General features: G+C 42.6%; 1 long non-coding RNA gene across 2 annotated transcripts in view; it reads left to right on the forward strand.

The window, feature by feature from the left end:
- The window catches only part of LOC133245927 (uncharacterized), a 230,588-nt gene extending 220,187 nt beyond the window's left edge, over nucleotides 1-10,401 (forward strand). Inside the window, exon 5 of one of the 2 annotated variants that reach the window (XR_009735818.1) lies at nucleotides 10,192-10,401. This is a non-coding gene — a long non-coding RNA (uncharacterized LOC133245927). The remainder of the gene's footprint in view (nucleotides 1-10,191) is intronic. The other variant, XR_009735819.1, reaches the window with a different exon arrangement.
- The last annotated feature ends 11,708 nt before the right edge of the window (nucleotides 10,402-22,109 follow it).

Consider the following 22,109-nt stretch of genomic DNA (forward strand, 5'->3'; position numbering starts at 1 on the left):
GCTCCTCCATCCATGGGATTTTCCAGGCAAGAGTACTGGAGTGGGGTGCCATTGCCTTCTCCCATGCCCTTCTTATTCCCTCGCAAAAATAATTTAAAATGTTAACTTAAAGGAGAGTTCCTCGTAACTTATTTTAGCTCCCTGTGCTGTGCTGTGCTGTGCTTAGTTGCTCAGTCATGTCCAACTCTTTGTGACCCCATGGACTGTAGTCTGCCAGGCTCCTCTGTCCATGGGGATTCTCCAGGCAAGAATACTGGAGTGGGTTGCCATGCCCTCCTCCAAGGGATCTTCCCAACCCAAGGATCAAAACCAGGTATCCTGCATTGCAGGCAGATTCTTTACCATCTGAGCCACCAGGAAGCCCATATACTCAGCCATAATAAAAGAAAAATTTTGCCATTTGTGACAACATGAATGGATCTGGAGGGTATTATGCTAAGTGAAATAAGTCAGACATAGGAAGACAAATAGTGTATACTATCACCTACATGTGGAATCTTATTAAAAATAAAATAAAGTAGTGAATATAACAAAAGAAACAGTCGTACAGATACAGGAATCAAACTGGTGGTTACCAATCCAGGGAGGGGTAAGATAGGGATAGGGGATTAAAAGTACAAAATTATTATATATGAAATAAATAAGCTACAAAGATACACTCTGCAGCACAGGGAAAATAGCTAATATTTGCTAATAACTACATGGAATATAAGCTTTAAAAATTCTTAAATCACTGTATTATACCCCTATACTTATATATATTATATATCGGCTCTATTTCAATTATTTAAAAAAAAAATTCTGGAATGCTGAACATATGGAAGGTACTGGACAGGTGGTTTGCTTGGATAGACCATAGGAGTTTCATGTCTTGCTAAAAAGAGAATCAGAGCAGGACAGTAAGTTAAAGCAGTAAAATAGATTTTATTCAAAAAACTATTGCATATGTATGTCTTTGTCAATCCCAGTCTCCCAATTTATCACACTACTATGTATAAAATAGATAATAAGAACCTACAGGGCTTCCCTGGTGGCTCAGATGGTAAAGAATCTGCCTGCAGTTCAGGAGACCCAGGTTTGATCCCCAGTTTGCAAAGATATCCTGGAGAAGGAAATGACAACCCACTCCAGTATTCTTACCTAGAAAATTCCATGGACAGAGGAGCCTGGCAGGCTATAGTCCAGAGGGTCTCAAAGAGTCAGACACCACTGAGTGACTAACACTACTACTACTACTACTACAAACCTACAGTGTAGCACAGGGAACTCTACTCAATACTCTTTTCCTGTATGGGAAAAGAATCTAAAAAAGAGTGGATGTATGTACAGCTGATTCACTGTGCTGTTCAGTAGAAACTAACACAATATTTTAAGTCAACTATACTCCAGTAAAATTAATTTTAAATAAATAATAATAATACATTTTTAAAAAATATTACAGTAGGGACAGAGAGATTACAGAATAGAGCTAGAATCAATTCCAAATACAACCAGAACAAGTATAGATTTATAACCAAGCAGTAAGTTTGGGTGGGATATCAGTAGATGGAAAATTACTACAAGGAGACAAGTCTGGGGAAGTCTGACTGAAATGAGTAACAGGATTCTTGCTGAGGGCAGCCAGGCTGATCAGATACACCTGGGGGGAGGTGGCAAAAATGAGAAGTTTGATGGGATATTAAAGGTGGGAATTCTTGCTAAACTGATTTAGCAGGATTCTTACTGAAACTGGATTCTGCAAGGAAATACAAGGATGGGCCTCGATGGAGAGTTTAGGGGAGCCTGATTGAAATTTGGCCTGGGAAAGCATCTTTTAACCCCTTCCCCTATACTTTGCCCTGTGCATCTCTTGCATCAGGATGTTCATCTGTAGCCTTTGAAGTATCTTTTGTTAAAATAAACAATGGTAAGTACACTGTTTCTCAGAGTTCTGTGGGCCATTCTAGGAAATAATTGAACCTGAAGAGTAGGTCATGGAAACCTCAGAGTTATAGCCAGTCAGAAGGTCAGATGCCCAGATGACAACCTGGCTTTGTGTTTGATATCTAAAGTGGGATTAGAAACAGTATTGTGGGACTAAAGCCATAATCTGTGGGATTTTATGGTATCTCCAGGAAGACAGTGTCAGTTTAATTGTGAGATGGTGTCTGGAGAACCAGAGAATTGCTTAATATGGGAGAGAAATACACATACATTTGGTGAATGGAAGAGTCAGAAGTAAACTATTCCATGATTAGAGCACTGAATTGAGAGTAGAGGAGAAATACCGGAATTTTTTTTTTTCCTATAGAGTTGTTAACTTCAGGAATAATGTAATTGGGACTTTTTAGTAATGATGGGAACCTAAATTAAACTAGCTAACTTAAAATAGAAATCTGTCAGCTGAAATAATTGAGAAAGACTAGGATATTTCTGTTATTGGACATGACTTAATCCTTAAACATGTTACAGGTTCTCTTCTCTTGGTTCTACTTCTCTTTGTATGTATCTCTTTGTATGTTCATGTTGCAGAGATAATACTTTGATTTATACTTTTCCATACTGTGTATCCATATGCAAGATAAACTTGCCCCACAGATTTTTGCTTGAGGTGGTTCTAACAGCAACCCCAAAGCATAACCAAGGGAATTGTCCAAGTCTCACACACACACCTACCTCTGCTGGCAGACTAAAATAAAACCAACTATTGAACGAGGGCAAAAGAAGGACAACTTGCTAGTCACTCAGAATGTTAGTATGATAGGGAACAGAAAGCAAATTATAATCATCATCAAACTCACTGAAATGACTGAATTTAGGAGTGTACATAGTAGACCTGTAATATGAAGAAGGCCTAATTGGGCAGGGGTGGGACACTAATTATTACATGGTCTGTTCTATTAGAGGAGAATAAGTCAAACAAAACCAGCTTGACCAAGCACATAATTAGACTGCAGGAAAATCCTATGGTCTGGACTCAAGAGTTAGCAGGTCCTCCAAGGGCCTGAAGCTTTCCTAGAAATTAGAAAGTGTTATCCCCACCCCAAATCATTGCTACCCTCAACCCCCTGCAGTTTTTCAAATGGTTACATCTTTATGTAGAAGTCCAAAAGATTTTTGAGATGTCTGGAGTGTCATGGGATCTCTAGGGAGCTCCAGTAGAGTTGATGGAATTTGGAAGACCCATGAAATTCCCTGGATTCTGACCAGCTTAGAAATGTAGACTCTATATCCTCAATGCATATTAATTATGTACTGGAACATGTACTCAAAGCATGGACTCAACCAGCAGCATCAGCAACCTTTAGGCACTTTATAGAACTGGAGCTTCTTAGATCCCACCCCATGATGACTGAGGCAGAAACTCTGGGGAGAGTCCCAGCATCAAGTAATTCTCACACAACTGAAGTTTGAAAACTGCTAATCCAGAGATGACTAGAAATGAAGTTCACTAGCCAGACTCTTGAAATATCCTGTATGATGGTTCATATTATTGATCTGTCAGAAGAAAATGGAATTGTTTCTCAGAGTAATTCCCAAAAGAACTTTAGATAACTCCCAACCAAGTTCATGAAGAATTACCATAGCTTTAGTGTAGATTACACTGTTAACTGGTCATTTATTCTGTGAATAAATAGATTGTATAATTATATGGAAGCAAAGTGTTTTGGTGGATTTTTCCTTTTTCATCTATTCCGTATAAATAGTCTGTTGTTATTATCCAAATTAATAGTTGTAATACATTGTGATTTATATAATGCAATATAAAATTGCCATAATTACATTTTGTGAAAAACACAGCTTGTATGGTAATGCCAAAATGATCCATATAATATGACATCCTGCATAACACAAATATAGGAATGCACCCAAAAGTTAGATCTTAGAAAGTATGAATCACAATTTTAGATAATGGAATGTACATTAAACAGTACAATTGTGATTATATAGTATTAGAAATAAATAACGTGAAAGTCAATTATACCCTTGCTCTAATATAGAAGTGAAGGTAAAAACACAGAAATGTTTTAAGATGTAGGTGAGTAAACACTGAGAAGCTCCCATCAATGGTCTCTAACAGTTAACATTTATAGAGCACTTATAGGCGCCAGACATTATGTTAGGAGCTTGGACAAACACTAATTGATTGGAGCCTAAAAATTTCCTTATGGCATAGATTGCTTTTACCAACTCATTCCACTTTAGGGAAGAGGAAACAAGGCTTGAAAAAGTTGAATACAATTTACCTAAGGCTAACTGTCTAAACAACTGCTAAATGGGAACTCATGGCTCAAATCCAGTGCTTCAGCACTTTAAAGTAGGTGTTCCTAAGTACCAAAATATGATAGTAAAACAACTCATAAGAGAAGACAAGAGTAATCTTCATGACCTCAGATTAGATAATGATTTTTTAAATATGACATGAAAAGCACAAGCAACCAAAAAAAATAGATAAATTGGACTTTATAGAAATTGAAAAATTTTGTGCTTCAAAGAACATCATCAAGAAAGTGAAAAAACAAAGAAATGAATGGGAGAAAATATTTTAAAATCATATATCTGATAAAAGGGACATGTATCTTCCAAAGAAGATGTATAGATGGCCAACAAATACATGAAAGATGTTCAATATCATTAATCATCTTAGAAATAAAAATCACAATGAGGTACCTCTTCACGTATACTTTTGTTGTTATTTAGTCGCTAAGTCATATCCGACTCCTTTGTGACCCCACGGACTGTAGCCCACCAGGCTCCTCTGTCCGTGGGATTTTCCAGGCAAGAATACTGGAGTGGGTTCCATTTCATTCTTGAGGGGATCTTTCCGACACAGCAATCAAACTCGCATCTCCTGCATTGCCAGGCAGATTCTTTACAACTGAACCACTTCATCTACCAGGCTTCTCTGTCCATGGGATTCTCCAGGCAAGAATACTAGAGAGGGTTGCCATGCCCTCCTCCAGGGGATCTTCCTGACGCAGAGATTGAACCCTCGTCTCCCCCATTAGCAGGTGGCTTCTTTAGAACTAGTGCCACCTGGGAAGCCCACTCATATATACTACGATGTCTAAAATCAAAAAGACAGAAAACAGGAGTTGGCAAGGATATAGAGAACTGGAACCCTCATATCCTATACTGTTGGTGAGAATTTAAGATAGGGCAATCACTTTGACAAATAGTCTGGCAGTTCCTCAAATGATTAAACATGGAGTTAACGAATAACCTTGAAATTCCACTTAGGTATATGCCCAAGAGAAATAAAACATGTGTCCACACAAAAACTTATACACAAATGTTCATGGCAGCATTATTGACAATAGCCAAAAGATAGAAACACCCAAATGTCTATCAGCTGATAAATGGATTTAAAACTGTAGTATGTTCACACAGTGGAGCATTTTTCAGATATATATCTTCATAAAAGGAATCAAGTTCTGATTCCTACTATGAAGTGGATGAATTTTGAAAACATTACACTAAGTGAAAGAAGCCTGTCACAAAACCCACATATTATCTAGTTCCATTTATGTGTAATGTTCTGAACAGGCAAGTTTATAGAGATAGAAAATAGATCATTGGTTTTTTAGGACTGGAGTGCTAGTGAATGGGTTTGTGTGGTGATGGTTCAAGGGTACAGTATTTCTTCTGGAAGTTAGAAAATGTTCTAACATGGATTCTGGTGACAGTTGTACAACTTTGTGAATACATGTTTTTAATATTGAATTATAGCAACCCACTCCAGTATCCTTGCCTGGAGGATCCCAGGGACGGGGGAGTCTGGTGGGCTGCCGTCTATGGGGTCGCACAGAGTTGGACACGACTGAAGCGACTTAGCAGCAGCAGCAGCAGCATACACTTTAAATGGGTGAATTGAATGGTTATATCTCAATAAAGCTGTTGCTGAAAAAAAAAAGAGTGAGAGTAGAGAATGTAAAGAAGGCTGAGCGCCAAAGAATTAATGCTTTTGAACTGAGGTGTTGGAGAAGACTCTTGAGAGTCCCTTGGACTGCAAGGAGATCCAACCAGTCCATTCTGAAGGAGATCAGCCCTGGGATTTCTTTGGAAGGAATGATGCTAAAGCTGAAACTCCAGTACTTTGGCCACCTCATGCGAAGAGTTGACTCATTGGAAAAGACTCTCTGATGCTGGGAGGGATTGGGGGCAGGAGGAGAAGGGGATGACAGAGGATGAGATGGCTGGATGGCATCACTGACTCAATGGATGTGAGTCTGAGTGAACTCCGGGGGTTGGTGATGGACAGAGAGGCCTGGCGTGCTGTGATTCATGGGGTCACAAAGAGTCGGACATGACTGAGCGACTGAACTGAACTGAACTGAGAGAATGATTAGAGTCCTTGGGAAGGTGATGGTTTAGGATAGCTGTTGGAGTAAATATGGTAGCAACTGGCCGAAGATACCAAACCATTTCTGTCAAGTGGTGAAAAGATGATTAAAATTGGATTGTGAGCATATACAGAAGTATAAGCCTACAGGAGCAGAAATCTTCAGCTCAAAGTCTAGAGTGGACAGGCTGGAGGACTTGCACACAAGGACTGAAGATCAGGGTGTAGACCTTGGTCACCAAAGGTTCTTCCTGGGCTTCTTTGTTCTCTGACCATTCCTGCACTGTCTTCTTTCTTTCACCGTCCTTCTTCCACTGTCCACCCATCAGGTGTCTATGTCCTCAGGTGCTCCACATGCCAGCCCTCTACTCTTCTTGTGCTGCATGCTGTCTCTTGGAGACTGCACACTCTCTCATGTTTCAGCTGCCATGTAGGTATATTCTGCTGAAACCAAAATACATATTCACAGCTCAGTCCTTGCCTGAGCACCAACCCATTCTTCAGCTGCTCACTGGACATATCTACATAATTGTCCCACACATGTCCCAAACTCAGCTGTCCAACATCATTCCTTCTCCATCCAGCTTATCATCCTCTATCCCTATCTTGGAAAATGAAAAAAAAAAATCCTTTGATAGTTTAATTTTGCATACAGTAGAACAGTGGTTTCCTGGAGCCCAATGAAATGAGAAGGTTTATAAATGCAAAAAGAACTGGGAAATGGAAGAGACTCTTACAAATTACCCTCCTGACCAAGTCACACCTTTGGTTGACAACTTTCAATTATCTTTAGAGTGCAAAGATGAAAACCCAGATTCTACATGCCATTGCTCATAATTCAGCTTTCTCTGTAAATTTAATTAAAAAGAGTATATACTGAGAAGTTGTGATATAAACATAGACCTTGACCTCAAATGGTTATGATCTAGCAAAGGGGGCTCATGGGTGAACAAGAAACTTCCAAACATGTGGTAAATGTAAATAAAGATTAAGCACAAGATACTCTGCTGACATGTAGGGCAACTTCTTCAGTAATTTAGGGATAGGAGGTTAGACTGTGTTCAAAATAGGTTTCCTGAGGCCAGAACAGTTTCTGAAACAAACAGGATGAGTAGAAGTGTAGTGGAGACAAGAGTATCCCAGGTATGAGTTTGGCCTACCTGTGCCTCTGTAAGGTTGGCTGCAGAGAGACAAGGACTGGAAAGGGAATCTGGTGGATGCAGAGATTTGAGTAAGGTGGAGCCACCTTAAATGATGGGTTAAGAAGTGGACACGAAAAGAGATAGAACACTTTCCCCATAAACTTGGCTGTCAAGAGGGAGAGAAAGACAAGGCAAGACGCTGAGGGGGTGTATACTGGGGGAAGTGTATAGGCTTGTTACATGTGTGTGTTTCCAAAATAAGAGAGATGTGAGCAAATTTAAACAGTGAAGGGAAGAAGCCAGAGCCAGGATTGGTTGGAAAGATGAGCTATGGAATTAGATGTCTAATGTGGGAAAGACTGAGAAGGTGAACAAGGTGAAGGTTTTAGCCTCATTCTGTGGGATTAGAAGGAAGAAGAAGCAAAGATGGGTGTGAAGGAGAGGTTGGCAGGAATTTGATGGGTTTCATTTTCAAATTCAATGACAGGGCAAATAGGAGGATAGATGGTTTGCAGATTATAAACAATGTTAGAAATAGCCATAATGACTGTAGAAGGACTGAACAGCAGACAGACTGGTATTTTCCATGAATTTGAGACCAGCTCATTGGGTCGCAAAGAGTCGGACACGACTGAGCAACTGAACTGAACAACTAGGTATAAATAACAAAGTTGTAAAGATAGGAAACTGAGATTTGAGCATAGAATGTGCTATTTTGTGATTTCAGAAGCAAATCAAGCCCAGGTGATGATAAGATTGAGACCTAGCCATGGGACTGAGCGACTAATTAGGAAAATGAAGTTAATTTTACCTTTGAATCAAGGGAGTCAGTGAACTGAGAAGCCAGTGAATGAATGGAGCATCCACGTGTGTACTAAATTCCCCTAGTTGATGCCAAGTCTTATGGAGAAGACCATTCAGAAGAATGGAAGATTGCTCTGGAACCTGTCTCCCTGATTCTGTTGTCTATTCTTCACATAATGGCTGGGTTAATTTTTTTTAATGTATTTCTTATTTTTGTTATTCTCTTCAAAACCCTCCCCTGTCTTCCCACCTCCCTCTGATTAATTCCAGTATTTATACCCTGGTCTTCCCTATCTGGCCTGCCTACCTTTCCGCTTTGAGTCCCTGTCTTACCACTGAACTATTTGTTCCCAGCCACACCGGCTTCTTGACTGTGCCCAACATGACCTAACTTGTCCCTGCATCTGGGCCTTTGCACTTTGCTTTGCTGTGCCTGGAGAGCTCTTCCCCCTGTGGCCTCCCTCATCTTCTTCCAATCTCTGCTTAACCTTCCTCATCTTCTTCTGTGCCTTTTCCTATAGGAGTCCCTGTTCTCCACCTCTGCTTCATTTCTTAAATGGCATTCATCACCATCTAACTATACATATGTTTCCTTTTTCCCCCCTTAGAAATCCCCTCCCAAGAATAGAAGCTACCTGAAGGTAGAATTTTGGACCATTGCTCACTGCTATATTCTATAGGAGGCATAGGTTAAAAAAAAAAAAAAAAGTTTTTTTTTTTTTTTTGCATGAACGCAGTAGCAGTAGCATAGCAGTGGGTTTTGAGAAAGACCTTGATCGTAACCATGTGGAGCTTGTGAGCAACTGCAGGGAAAGGGAGAGAGAGGGAAGAGTGTGCACAGGTTGAGGAGTTGTTGACAGGCAATGACATTCCAGTGGGCACTCAGAGGTATTGCTGGAACACTAGGCATAGGTCATTGGTAAGAAGTCCAAAACAGTCTGGAGACATGACAGCAAGGGTGGATGATTGAAAGAAGTCACTTTGGGAAGTCTCCAAAGACAATGGCAGGGATGGGAGGTGTGGTAACATTTGCTGGCTTTAAAGTTTCCAAAAACTTAGAGCTGACATCCCTTGGATTGTACTTTTGGATTGATTATACTTCTGAAGGACTCCCCATGAGAGATAATAGCAGTCATGGGTGTGCAAGGAACACAAAACTTGCTGGAAGCAGTTGCCCATCCTATGGGTGGATGAATGTGCCACACACATGGATCCTTGGATACCGGTCAGTGCCGGGGCACTTTACCTCCAGTTCTCCACAGCAATAGCCCTGAGGGGTGAGGGGCAAGTCCTGTCAGACTTCATGTTTACTGTCCTTGCTCCAAAGGTGCTCTTGCAGCATTTTCTTGCCTCCATACCTACGCTCACACTGTTCCCTCTGCTTGGAATCTGAAATACCCTTCCCTCCCCAGAACTCTTCCTATTTTGGCATTCTTTAAGATCCAGCTATATCCTCCACAAACTTTTCCTTTACAGCCCCAGCCTGGAGGGGTTTTTCCTTGCTTTGAACTCCTATTGCAGTAGTTGACTGTAGATTCACTGCCCTGTTCAGTGACTGCACTGAACTCGTATTTATACCTTCTGGGTTATATATAACATGTGTGTGATGGTGCCTTGCTGTCTCTCTAGCTTCCCTGTAGGCTTCGTGAAGGCAGGGGCAGGCTTGGTTGTCTTTGGAGCTCCCACATTACCTGACACAGACCCTTACCCAGAGAAGCTATTCATATAAATTGATATAGTTTAATTTGTTAATCATTAATATTCTATGCCGACACCCAGATGATAGTTCTGTTTACCTTCTAATGATTATTTAATATAATGAAAGTGCTATAATATTGTATACTTTCCCTTTTCTATTCACAGATTCTTCTAAACACTGATATGTTGGGTTCTCTGTTGAATAATTCAATTTTACTTTTTTAGCAGAGGCCAGAGAAGTTGGTGGATGAACAAACAGCTTCTGGAATCAGATGTATGGGTTTGGATACAAGCTCTGCCACTTCCTAGAAGGGTGAATCTGAGTAAGATCTGTAAAAATCTTCCACACTCAGTTTCTTTATCTGCAAAATGGGGATTGTAGTAACCTGCTTCTCACTGATTTGTTGTGGAGACTAAATAAATTATACCATGTGACATTCTTAGGTCAGCTCTGGGTGAATGATAAAGCCCTCAGTGTCTGCTCACTGCTATTTCTGAGTGACCAGAAGTTTCGAGACTTACAGTATGAGGTTCTCAGAACGCTTTTCACTCTACTCCAGTCACTGAGGAACAGAGAGCAAGCAGTGAGGCTACGGCGTTCTGCTAGCTATGTCAGGAGACCAGGCTGCAGGCTAAACTCCCCCACTTAGTTTATGTGTTATTTCAGGCAAGACACTCGACTCTTTGGGGCGCTGTCAAGATCAGGGAGTAAGCATCTGTGAAAGCACTTTATAAACAGCATGCTTGTTTTACCCAAAGCAAGGGGAACTGTGGTTGAGAACAGGAAACAAATGTATTGGCTTGGTTTTGAAAATCTTACCCTTAGAAAATTCACTTCAGGAAAAAGTAACTCTTTGTCTCGCTTTGATTGGATTATCTATTTATCTTATGTGGCCTTCTTTTTTTTTTTTTTTTTAATTCCTAGTGCTATGGAAAGTCTTCTTGAGCCCAGGATATGCTTCCTTTTCTCATTTGTAAATCTGGTTGGTCTACTAAACAAGCAACCGCAGTCAGACATGATTTTGTGGTTTAAAGTCTGTTGCTGGGCTTTGACAAAGGAGCTCTGTAGGGAGTGGTAATGCGATTAGAAGGGTAACTGGCTGGGGGAGTGGGGACACCCAAGCCAGACACACACCCCTCCCTACAGGGTTCTTGAAGAAATGTGTCAGAGGCAGGTTAAGAGCAACGTCTCTGGTGGGAGTGGCCTGGATACGAACCCCAGCTTTACCACTTATTTTCTGGGCAAATTACTTCCCGGCTCTGAGTGCTGCTGATTCCACATCTGTAAAATAAGAATGGCTATAGTACCTACTTTATAAGGTTACCTGGGGCTTAAATGAGTTGATACATGTAAAATGCTTACACCAAGCATTGTTGCTGTTGTTCAGTCTCCCAGTCATGTCTGGCTCTTTGTGACCCCGTGGACAGCAGCATGCCAGACCTCTCTGTCCCTCACCATCTCCCAAAGTTTGCCCAAGTTCATGTCCATTGCACCGGTGATGCCATCCAGCCATCTCATCCTCTGATGCCCTCTTTTCCTTCTGCCCTCAGTCTTTCCCAGCATCAGGGACTTTTCCAATGAGTCACCTGTTCGCATCAAATGACCAAAATACTGGAGTTTCAGCTTCAGCATCAGTCCTTCCAATGAGTATTCAGGGTTGATTTCCCTTGAGATTGACTGGTTTGATCTCCTTGATTTCCAAGGGACTCTCAGGAGTCTTCTCCAGCACCACAGTTCAAATACAGTAATTCTTTGATGCTCCGCCTTCTTTACAGTCCAGCTGTCACAACCATACATGACCACTGGCAAGACCATTGCCTTGACTATATGGACCTTTGTCAGCAGAGTAATGTCTGCTTTTTAACACATTGTCTAGGTTTGTCATAGCTCTCCTGCCAAGAAGCAAATGTCTTCTGATTTCATGGCTGCAGTCACCATCCACAGTGATTTTAGACCCCAAGAGGAAATCTGTCACTACTTCCACCTTTCCTGCCCCTCTATTTGCCATGAAGCAGTGGGGCCGGATGCCATGATCTTAGTTTTTAAAATATTATTTTTAAGCCGGCTCTTTGACTCTCCTCCTTCACCCTCATCAAGAGGCTCTTTAGTTCTCCTTCACTTTCTGCCATTCACATATCTGAGGTCATTGATGTTTCTCCTGCCTATCTTGATTCCAGTTTGTAACTCATCCAGTCTGGCACTTCTCATGATGTGCTCAGCATACAGATTACACAAACAGGGTAACAGCAGACAGCCCTGTCATACTCCTTTCTCAATCTTGAGCCAGTCAGTTGTTCCATACTGGGTTCTAACTGTTGCTTCTTGACCCGCATACAGGTTTCTCAGGAGACAGGTAAGATAGTCTGGTATCCCCATCTCTTTAAGAGCTTTTCACAGTTTGTTATGATCCACACAGTCAAAGGCTTTGGCCTAGTTGATGAAACAGAGGTAGATGTCTCTCTGGAATTCCCTAGCTTTCTCTGTGATCCGGCAAATGTTGGCAATTTGAGCTCTGGTTCCTCTTTCTTGTCTAAATCCAGCTTGGACATCTGGAGGTTCTTAGTTTGCATAATGCAGAAGCCTAGCATGCAAGATGTTAAGCATGACCTTACTAGCATGGGAGATGTGAGCAATTGTCTGATGGTTAGCACATTCTTTAGTGCTGCCCTTCTTGGGAATCCAGATGAGGACTGACCTTTTTCAGTCCTGTGGCCACTGCTAGGTCTTTCAGATTTGCTTATACAATAAATGCAACGCCTTGATGGCATCATCCTTTAGAGTTTTAAACAGTTCTACTGGAATTCCGTTACATCCACAAGCTTTTTTAACAGCAGTGTTTCCTAAGGCCCACTTTGCTCTCCAGAATGTCTGGCTCTGGGTGGCTGATGACACCATCATAGCAATCCAGTCTAGTCCATTTAGATCCTTTTTATGCAGTTTTTTCCATGTATTCTTTCCATTTCTTCTTTATCTCTTCAATGTCCACTAGGTCTCTACCATTTATATCCTTTATTTTGCCCATCTTTGGGAAAAGTGTTCCCTTGGCATCTCAAATTTTCCTGATGAGATCTCTAGTCTTTCAGAGCGCTAAATAATTACTTTCTATTAATATATGCATAGAGTCATTGCCAGCAAAGCCATGTCATTAGGTACTAAATAAACTTCCCAAAAGCCAGTGCATCTCTGAGATGGATGGAGACTCATTTTGTCTAGGCTAGAGATTTAAAAGTAATATAGGCCTAATAGGTTTCTCCTCTTTACCCTTTTCTGTAAGGGCTTCCCTAGTGGCTCACATGGTAAAGAATCTGCCTGCCAATGCAGAAGATGTGGGTTTGATCCCTGGGTCAGGAAGATAGATCCCCTCGAGAAGGGAATTGTAACCTACTTTAGTAATCTTGCCTGGAGAATTCCGCGGACAGTGGAGGTTGGTGGGCTGCAGTCTGTAGGGTCCCAGAGTCAGAAAGAGTCAGACATGACTGAGCAACTAAAACTTTCATTTTTTCAAACTTTCATTTTTTCACTTCAATAGATTTCTCCTCCTCTTTACCCTTTTCTGTAAAGCCACAGTCAAGGCTAGGAAAGGTGGATTCTGAACATACCAATCAGATAGAAAAAAATGCAAAGAGTGAGTCCCAATGCTGGTTGGGCCTGGATCTCCCTAGTGCTAGAGGAGACATTCCCATAGAATTAGCCCCTTGGTGTATTTTGTACATCAAATAGAGAAGAGGGATGGGAAGACAAGGGCAGACAGGAGGAGAAGGGAAGGAGGAGGGAGAGAAGTGGTTTAGAGAGAACTTGGCCTCTCTCTGAAGTGCAATACAACCCCTGGTCCCATCTTTTGTCTTCCACCTCTTAGGAAGAGATGGGGCAGTTGGAGAAAGATGGCTGGACCTTTTGCCAGGTTTAACTTGCCTCAAATTTGAAGTGTCCTCATGAGTTACATGATAGGAAAAGAAGCCAGAGAATGAAAGATCAATGAGAATTAGGTGGACTGGGCCCTCTCTCAAGGAGTAGCAGACAGATCCCTCATTCTTTACCTTTCTCATAAAAGAAAATGCATCCCAAGAGCCCAAAGGAAAGAACCTCAACTGCAGGGCACCATGTGGGAAAGTGAGTTACACTGTAATCTGATCAGCATTTCTCAAGCTTTGCTGTGCATCAAATGACCCAGTAATCTTGTTAAAATACAAGGGTAGGTCTGGAATTCTGCATTTCTAACAAGCTATCTGGCTATCCCATTGCTGCTGGCTAGAACCTCACTTAGAGAAGCAAGAATCTTCTAGATGATTGGTGACCGGGAGTTGTGTGATGCACAGGAATTCTGCTAAGTTACTCCCCTGTCAACCATGTAGTCCATCTCTATACACTTAAACTTGGCCAGTCTGCTTCTTGGAAGTGGGGTGACAAGAAATTTCCTAGTCCTTGATTCTGACCTCAAACTTTGTGTAAGTGAAATGGGGGCTAGGAGGATAAAGGTGTTTATCTTGGTCAGTTAGTTCTGTGGGAGACTTTTCCTATCTGTTCATAAGCAAGAATTGTTTGAAATAAACCTAATGTGAATATTGCAAACATTTCATGAACCTTGTTGCCTTATGCCTTAAATTAGGGATTGTGGAACAACGTCATTTATTATCTTCAGATAATGACAGATAACACCATATGACATTTTAAAAACCTTTTCCTTTTGATTACTCAAATTTTATTAGTCCTTCAAATTAGCTGTCATTAAGTATACAACTTCTGTATACCAGTGCTTTATATACATTTTCATTTAGATTTTCCCTAACAATATAGAGATCATCACCTCCATTTTACAGATGAAGGAATTAGGACTCAAAGAAGTTAAGTAATTTGTCCAAGGTTACCCAGCTATGAAAACAGAGGCTAGCTAGGAACCCATGTGAATCTAATTTCACTTCTCTCTTTCTACTCCCTCCATGTTGTGCCATACATAACAGAATGACCATTTTTAAAATTAGAAAAAGTATTCATTATTTAAAAACAAATTCAAATCTCACATTTATCTGATATCAACTGACTCCCTTGCCATGTATTTATGACACAGCTAATGAAGCCTAAGTTTTAGAGGATTTCTTATTTATAAATGTGCCTTCCAAAGGCACTCTGATTCATAATTTTGTATTCTTTGTTCTTAAAAGGAGCTCCCCAAATTTGAAAACTTTAGGCTTTGCAAAATCTAGATCTGCTTCTGTTGCTTTCAGGTATGTAAACCCTTTTTTCCAATGTTCCCAATGAGGAGTAGTTCAGCCTGTGCTTGAAAATCTCCACTTAAGAAGAGCTCACCACCCCACAGGGAGTTTGTTTCATGTCAGACAGTTCTAATTCTTCAGAAGTTCTTTTTAGACTGTGCCAAAATCTACCTCCTAACAACATGCACTTATTGATTAAAGTTCAGCCCTCTGAAACCGCATAAAGTAAACCTAATCCCTCTTCCTCTAACAGGTCTGAAAGTATTTGAAGGCTGTTACAGGACCTTTTCCCAAATCATCACAATGCTTATGACCATTCCTCAGCTCTTCCATCCTGGATCACCTTCTCCTCTAGTTGTGGATATCCTTCTTAAATAGTATTCCATGTTTGACTTGACTGACAGAGAGCAAAACAACTCATTTGCTCTATTTATTTGCTGAGGACTTTGCATTCATTTATCATTGTGGGAAATGATTGTTGCTATTATATTTAAGTCACTGTTGCAGCCTGCCCAATCATATTGTGCTCATATTTTTCCTGCCCCAGACTTCAGTGTCCTGAGAGATGCTCTCTACTCTTCATGTGATGATGTCATGCACATCAAATGATCTGTTAGGAGGTGGATTTGTCAAGACTTAGCAAGAAGGCTTCCTACACATTGCAGACAAGTGCCATAGGAAGACAGCTCATCTGCAGCTATCCTTATATATAACACACCACCATGTCTACACCCCCTGGTGGGCATTACTCCCTCCATGATCACACTCTTAATCTAAGTTTTCTCAAGACACTTAAAACATTTGGAAAAAAACTTCATGGGAAGAGCTCATTGAACAGGATAATTATTATGTTTTTTCTTTGTTTCATCACATTTGCTATTTATACTCTTTTCTACATGAATGTCCTCTCAATCCTTTTGCTTTGTCTTTGTTTTCCCTAGTATTCCCTTTGTCCTGTCTAAAAGCTCATCATGTTCTCAAGCAATGTAGAGATAGAGAAACACCCCAAAGCTCATGCCTCTGCTATGCTAAAGGAGCATATCCCCTTTGGAAAGAAGACAAACAGTGTTTTCCCTGCAGGTTTCAGCCTTGTTACTCTCTCTGCCCTGCCTCTCCCCATACTCATCTTCCACATTGCCTTGTATCTACCAAAGAGACCCTCACATCTCCATTATGTCCTTTCCCTGTGTTGGGCAAACTCTTCATTCAGTCCCGTAGGTAGTGTGGCGGGGGAGGTACACGCATACTCATACACTCAGTCACTTCAGTTCAGTCACTCAATCGTGTCCAACTCTTTGTGACTCCATGGACTATAGCCTGCCAGGCTCCTTTGCTCATGGGGATGCTCCAGGAAAGAATACTGAAGTGGATTATCATGCTCTCCTCCAGGAGATCTTCCTAACCCAGGGATCGAACCCAGGTCTCCTGCATTGCAAGCAGATTCTTCACCATCTGAGCCAACAGGGAAAACCAAGAATACTGGAGTGGGTAGCCTATCCCTTCTCTAGGGGAACTTCCCGACCCAGGAATCGAACAGGGGTCTCTGGCATTGCAAGTGGATTCTTTACCAGCTGAGATACCAGGGATGCTATAGTTTCATACCAGAGAATGTTCTAGTTTCACTATATTACATGTAGCCGTCCATTTTTCCCAACACCACTTACTGAAGCAAATGTCTTTTCTCCATTGTATATTCTTGTCTCCATTGTTGTAGATTAATTGACCATAAGTGCATGGGTTTATTTCTAGGCTCCCTATCCTGTTCCACTGACCTATGTGTCTGTTTTTGTGCCAGTTTCATAGTGTTTTGATGACGGTAAATTTGTATTATAGTATAGAATAGTCTGAAATCAGGGAATGTAATTCCTCCAGTTCTGTTCTTCTTTCTCAAAATTGTTTTGGCTATTGCTGTCTCCTTTGTTTCCATACAAATTTTAAAGTTTCTTGTTTCAGTTCTATAAAAAATGCCCTTGGTATTTTGATAGGGATTACATTGAATCTGTAGATTGCCGTGGACAGTATGGCCATTTTAACAATATTTATTCTCCCAACCCAAGAACTTGGTTTATACTGTATTTTTAAACTTTGAATTCACTGTTAGATAAACTGGCCATTTGTTCCCCTGAGCCCTGTTTGGCTAGTAGACTTAGGATTTGGTGTTACCACAAAAGAGAGTAGCTTTAGCAGATAATTGCTTCAATATTAGAAAGAAGGAAACTAAATCTAAAAACTAAAATCTTTGGCATTGACAGAAATTCTTAGATATTTGGTTTTGAGTTGATTCATTTAGTTATCTTAAGGTTGTTAGCATGATTGTTTTAAATGTCCAAGGGACCCTTATTGACATTTTGGAACAACGAATGTACAGATTTTTGGAATTTCAGTTAACATTCAGTTAATTAAACTCACAATTTTTTTTCATCAAGCCTTCAAATCCATTTTTCAGATCTCCATGGTTAGTTTTTAATTCTCAAATTATTTGAATATAATAAGAAAATTAATTTTACTTGATCTTTACTCCTTGGAAGGAAAGTTATGACCAACCTAGATAGCATATTCAAAGCAGAGACATTACTTTGCCAACAAAGGTCTATCTAGTCAAGGCTGTGGTTTTTCCTGTGGTCATGTATGGATATCAAAGTTGGACTGTGAAGAAGGCTGAGCACCGAAGAATTGATGCTTTTGAACTGTGTTGTTGGAGAAGATTCTTGAGAGTCCCTTGGACTGCAAGGAGATCCAACCAGTCCATTCTGAAGGAGATCAGCCCTGGGATTTCTTTGGAAGGAATGATGCTAAAGCTGAAACTCCAGTACTTTGGCCACCTCATGCAAAGAGCTGACTGATTGGAAAAGACTCTGATGCTGGGAGGGATTGGGGGCAGGAGCAGAAGGGGACGACAGAGGATGAGATGGCTGGATGGCATCACTGACTCGATGGACGTGAGTCTGAGTGAACTCCAGGAGTTAGTGATGGACAGGGAGGCCTGGTGTGCTGCGATTCATGGGGTCGCAAAGAGTCGGACCCAACTGAGCGACTGATCTGATCTGATCTGATCTGATTTCGATATGAGCCCATTCATCTTCCCTAAAAATTACTTATTCTCCCCTAAGAGGTCTACGTTCCCTCTCCCCTTTCCCTGCTAAGATGACATTTAAGTTCGAATTCTTAGACACTTTGAGTAAGTATTCATTTTGCTGTTGGGTATCTCACATGTATTTCTCAACTTCCTACTTTTGCATTCCAGTTCCCTATAATGAAAAGGACATCTTTTTTGGGTGTTAGTTCTAAAAGGTCTTGTAAGTCTTCATAGAACCGTTCAGCTTCTTCAGCGTTACTGGTTGGGGCATAGACTTGGATTACTGTGATATTGAATGGTTTGCCTTGGAAACGAACAGAGATCATTCTGTCGTTTTTGAGATTGCATCCAACTACTGCATTTTGGACTCTTTTGTTGACTATCATGGCTACTCCATTTCTTCTGGAAAAAGCAAGAGAGTTCCAGAAAAACATCTATTTCTGCTTTATTGACTATGCCAAAGCCTTTGACTGTGTGGATCACAATAAACTGTGGAAAATTCTTCAAGAGATGGGAATACCAGACCACCTGACCTGCCTCTTGAGAAATTTGTGTGCAGGTCAGGAAGCAACAGTTAGAACTGGACATGGAACAACAGGCTGGTTCCAAATAGGAAAAGGAGTATATCAAGGCTGTATATTGTCACCCTGTTTATTTAACTTATACGCAGAGTATATCATGAGAAACGCTGGGCTGGAAGAAGCACAAGCTGGAATCAAGATTGCCAGGAGAAATATCAATAACCTTAGATATGCAGATGACACCACCCTTATGGCAGAAAATGAAGAGGAACTCAAAAGCCTCTTGATGAAAGTGAAAGAGGAGAGTGAAAAAGTTGGCTTAAAGCTCAACATTCAGAAAACAAAGATCATGGCATCTGGTCCCATCACTTCATGGGAAATAGATGGGGAAACAGTGGAAACAGTGTCAGACTTTATTTTGGGGGGCTCCAGAATCATTGCAGATGGTGACTGCAGCCATGAAATTAAAAGACGCTTACTCCTTGGAAGGAAAGTTATGACCAACCTAGATAGCATATTCAAAAGCAGAGACATTACTTTGCCAACAAAGGTCTGTCTAGTCAAGGCTATGGTTTTTCCTGTGGTCATGTATGGATGTGAGAGTTGGACTGTGAAGAAAGGTGAGCGCAGAAGAATTGATGCTTTTGAACTGTGGTGTTGGAGAAAACTCTTGAGAGTCCCTTGGACTGCAAGGATATCCAACCAGTCCATTCTGAAGGAGATCAGCCCTGGGATTTCTTTGGAGGGAATGATGCTGAAGCTGAAACTCCAGTACTTTGGCCACCTCATGCAAAGAGTTGATTCATTGGAAAAGACTCTGATGCTGGGAGGGATTGGGGGCAGGAGGAGAAGGGGACGACAGGGGATGAGATGGCTGGATGGCATCACTGACTCAATGGACGTGAGTCTGAGTGAACTCCAGGAGTTGGTGATGGACAGGGAGGCCTGGCGTGCTGCGATTCATGGGGTCGCAAAGAGTCAGACACGACTGAGCGACTGAACTCAACTGAACTGATCTCACATGTTTACTTGAGGCATACATGTTAATAACAATGTTTTTCTCTTGTTAATCTTTTACTTGGGGCGGGGGTTGTGTTTCAGCTACGAAAACAAGGGTGGGGGAAAATGATTTTTCTTCCCCTACATGATGTTTCATGAATTACCATTACCACTTATCTAATTAGGCACAGAATATTTAGGACACTTTTTAGATCTATACTGAATGGATAAACAATTATTTAACTCATATTTAAAGCCAGTGACATTGCCCCTCTGAGGCAGGTTTTGCAAGGTAAGAAAAACTACCAGGAATGCCCTAATTCATAAGATTACAAAATGTCTTCCTTCATTCATCTCAGTGAATTGGGGGAAAAAAAGACTGAAGGATAGACGATGTATCTGTAAATTCGAGAAGCACTTTTGTGCTTTCTAAATTGTATATGGTGGGGGAAAGGCAGGTGATTTAAGGATCTTAGGCTCATTTTTAGGAAGAGGTAGACAATACTATTTAATTCTTGACTCGAATTCTTTGTCTTGTTGCACTGCTGGCTTTGTCATCAGCCAGTTTTGCAATAACTTTAACAAGCAAAGGAAATGCCAGTCAAGTGAAGCACCTGGGATCTCCTCACTCTTGTGACACGTCAAGCCTCAGGCAGGAGACAAAAATGCTCTAGGCTGTGTGTGAAGCCCAGGTAAAGAGGGAGTGGGTGGCTGTGAGTCTAGGTATGTAAGGGCGCCTAGTCCCAAGGCCAGTGTTTATATTAGCGATTCACTTCCACCTTTGGTACATTTAATCAGGCATTATTCCAATGCATGGCATCATCTTGACTTCAGGACTTTGGAGGAAAGCTGGGTCAGGAGGCTGTTCAAGTTAATTTAACAAGATGCTTTGTGCAGCCAGATACGAATTTCAGCTGCCCAGAAGCTTATGCAGAACCGTGATCAGGGCTGACCCAATGAGCTGCGCTTTTCTTCCACTCGAGAATCTTTTGAGACTCACAGAGTGAGAAGTCCGACAACCACGCGTACTATTTGGCAAGACGCAACGCAACCTTAAAGGGAGGGTCTTTGCTTTCCTCCAGCAACCAGCCAGAGACAACAAAATGGAAGATCTTTCTCCTAGGGAAAGCAGGCCTCGGATCTGACTCGCGGGGCCTGAGTTAGGGAGGTGACCAAAGAAAGGAAAGGCGAAGGCGCAGCTCCAAGAAGCCGGGTTCATTCAAACCCGGAGGACAGCAAACCCCGCCTCCCCACGCCGCCGCCCGCTCAATCGCCGAGCGCTCCGGGTGTGAGCTCGCCCCGCGGGGAGCGGCTTGAAGCCGAGGAGGCGGCGGCAGAGGTGGTTTGGGCAGCCCTTCGCGGCGGATAGGCCCAGGCAAACAACACCCCTTCCCCCTCCCCCTCGCTCAGTTCAACTCCCACTCGGCCCCGGCCACGCCCTGCTGCCACCGCCCCCTCGGGCAGCTTTCCGCTCCGCGGCCCGGCCTCAGTCGGGGGCGGGAAGGAAGGCGGTGTCTTGGAGGGGCCGTCGCGGCCACCGGAAACTACAAGGGCCGACAGCCTTTGCGGTAGTGCCCCGCCCCACTTCTCCCACCACTCAGCGCGCGTCACCCAGCCGCTCAACCAATGGGGACCGAGCCAGGGAAAAAGGGCGCCCGGGTCCGGATGCGCCTCAGGAAAGCCATGCTCCCTGCGCGGGGGCAGCGGGCAGTTCACCCGTTGTGCCTAGACTTCGGTGGCTCGCGCGCCCCACTGTCCTCTCTTCTCGCCTTTCTTGAATGAGAGCCTTGCTTTTTTTCTTTAGTGACAATTCCGAAGGATGCTGCAGCCGGCTTTTGAGGGGAGGGCGCTGGGAAATGAGTAGGGGGCGGGATATCCTGAGACAACAAGTTTGGCTGTATGAAAGGCCTACCGGCAGTGAGCCTGAGCTAGAACGCCGAGAGAACAAGCACCAGAAGAGCCACGGGAGGAAAAGAAACGCTGCTGAAAGAATAACCCCCAGAAAGGGGGTGGAGAGAAGGCGGCCCCAACGCCCCGGCCCCCGGCAGGTCGGCGGCCAATCCGCTGGGGGAAGGGGTGGAGAGTCGGCGGCTCTGGCAGAGAGAGGCCGAGGGGGGTGGGGAGTCGGCCCTGCTTGCGCCGCCCTGGCCCCGCCCCCGGCCCGCACCGCCGCCCGCGCCGTGCGCCGCCGCTGTCAATCAAGGGCGAGTCAGCAGGGCTCGGGCGGAGAGAGGAGCTGCTACGCCACAGCCCAGCGGCGGCCATTCGCGGAAAAAGAGGCAGAGCCTGTGCCAGCTACAGCCTCCTCCGAGCCACCGCGGGCGGGCGGGACCGGC

The sequence above is a fragment of the Bos javanicus genome, chromosome 4 (assembly GCF_032452875.1).
Source record: "Bos javanicus breed banteng chromosome 4, ARS-OSU_banteng_1.0, whole genome shotgun sequence".
Classification (NCBI taxonomy): domain Eukaryota; kingdom Metazoa; phylum Chordata; class Mammalia; order Artiodactyla; family Bovidae; genus Bos; species Bos javanicus.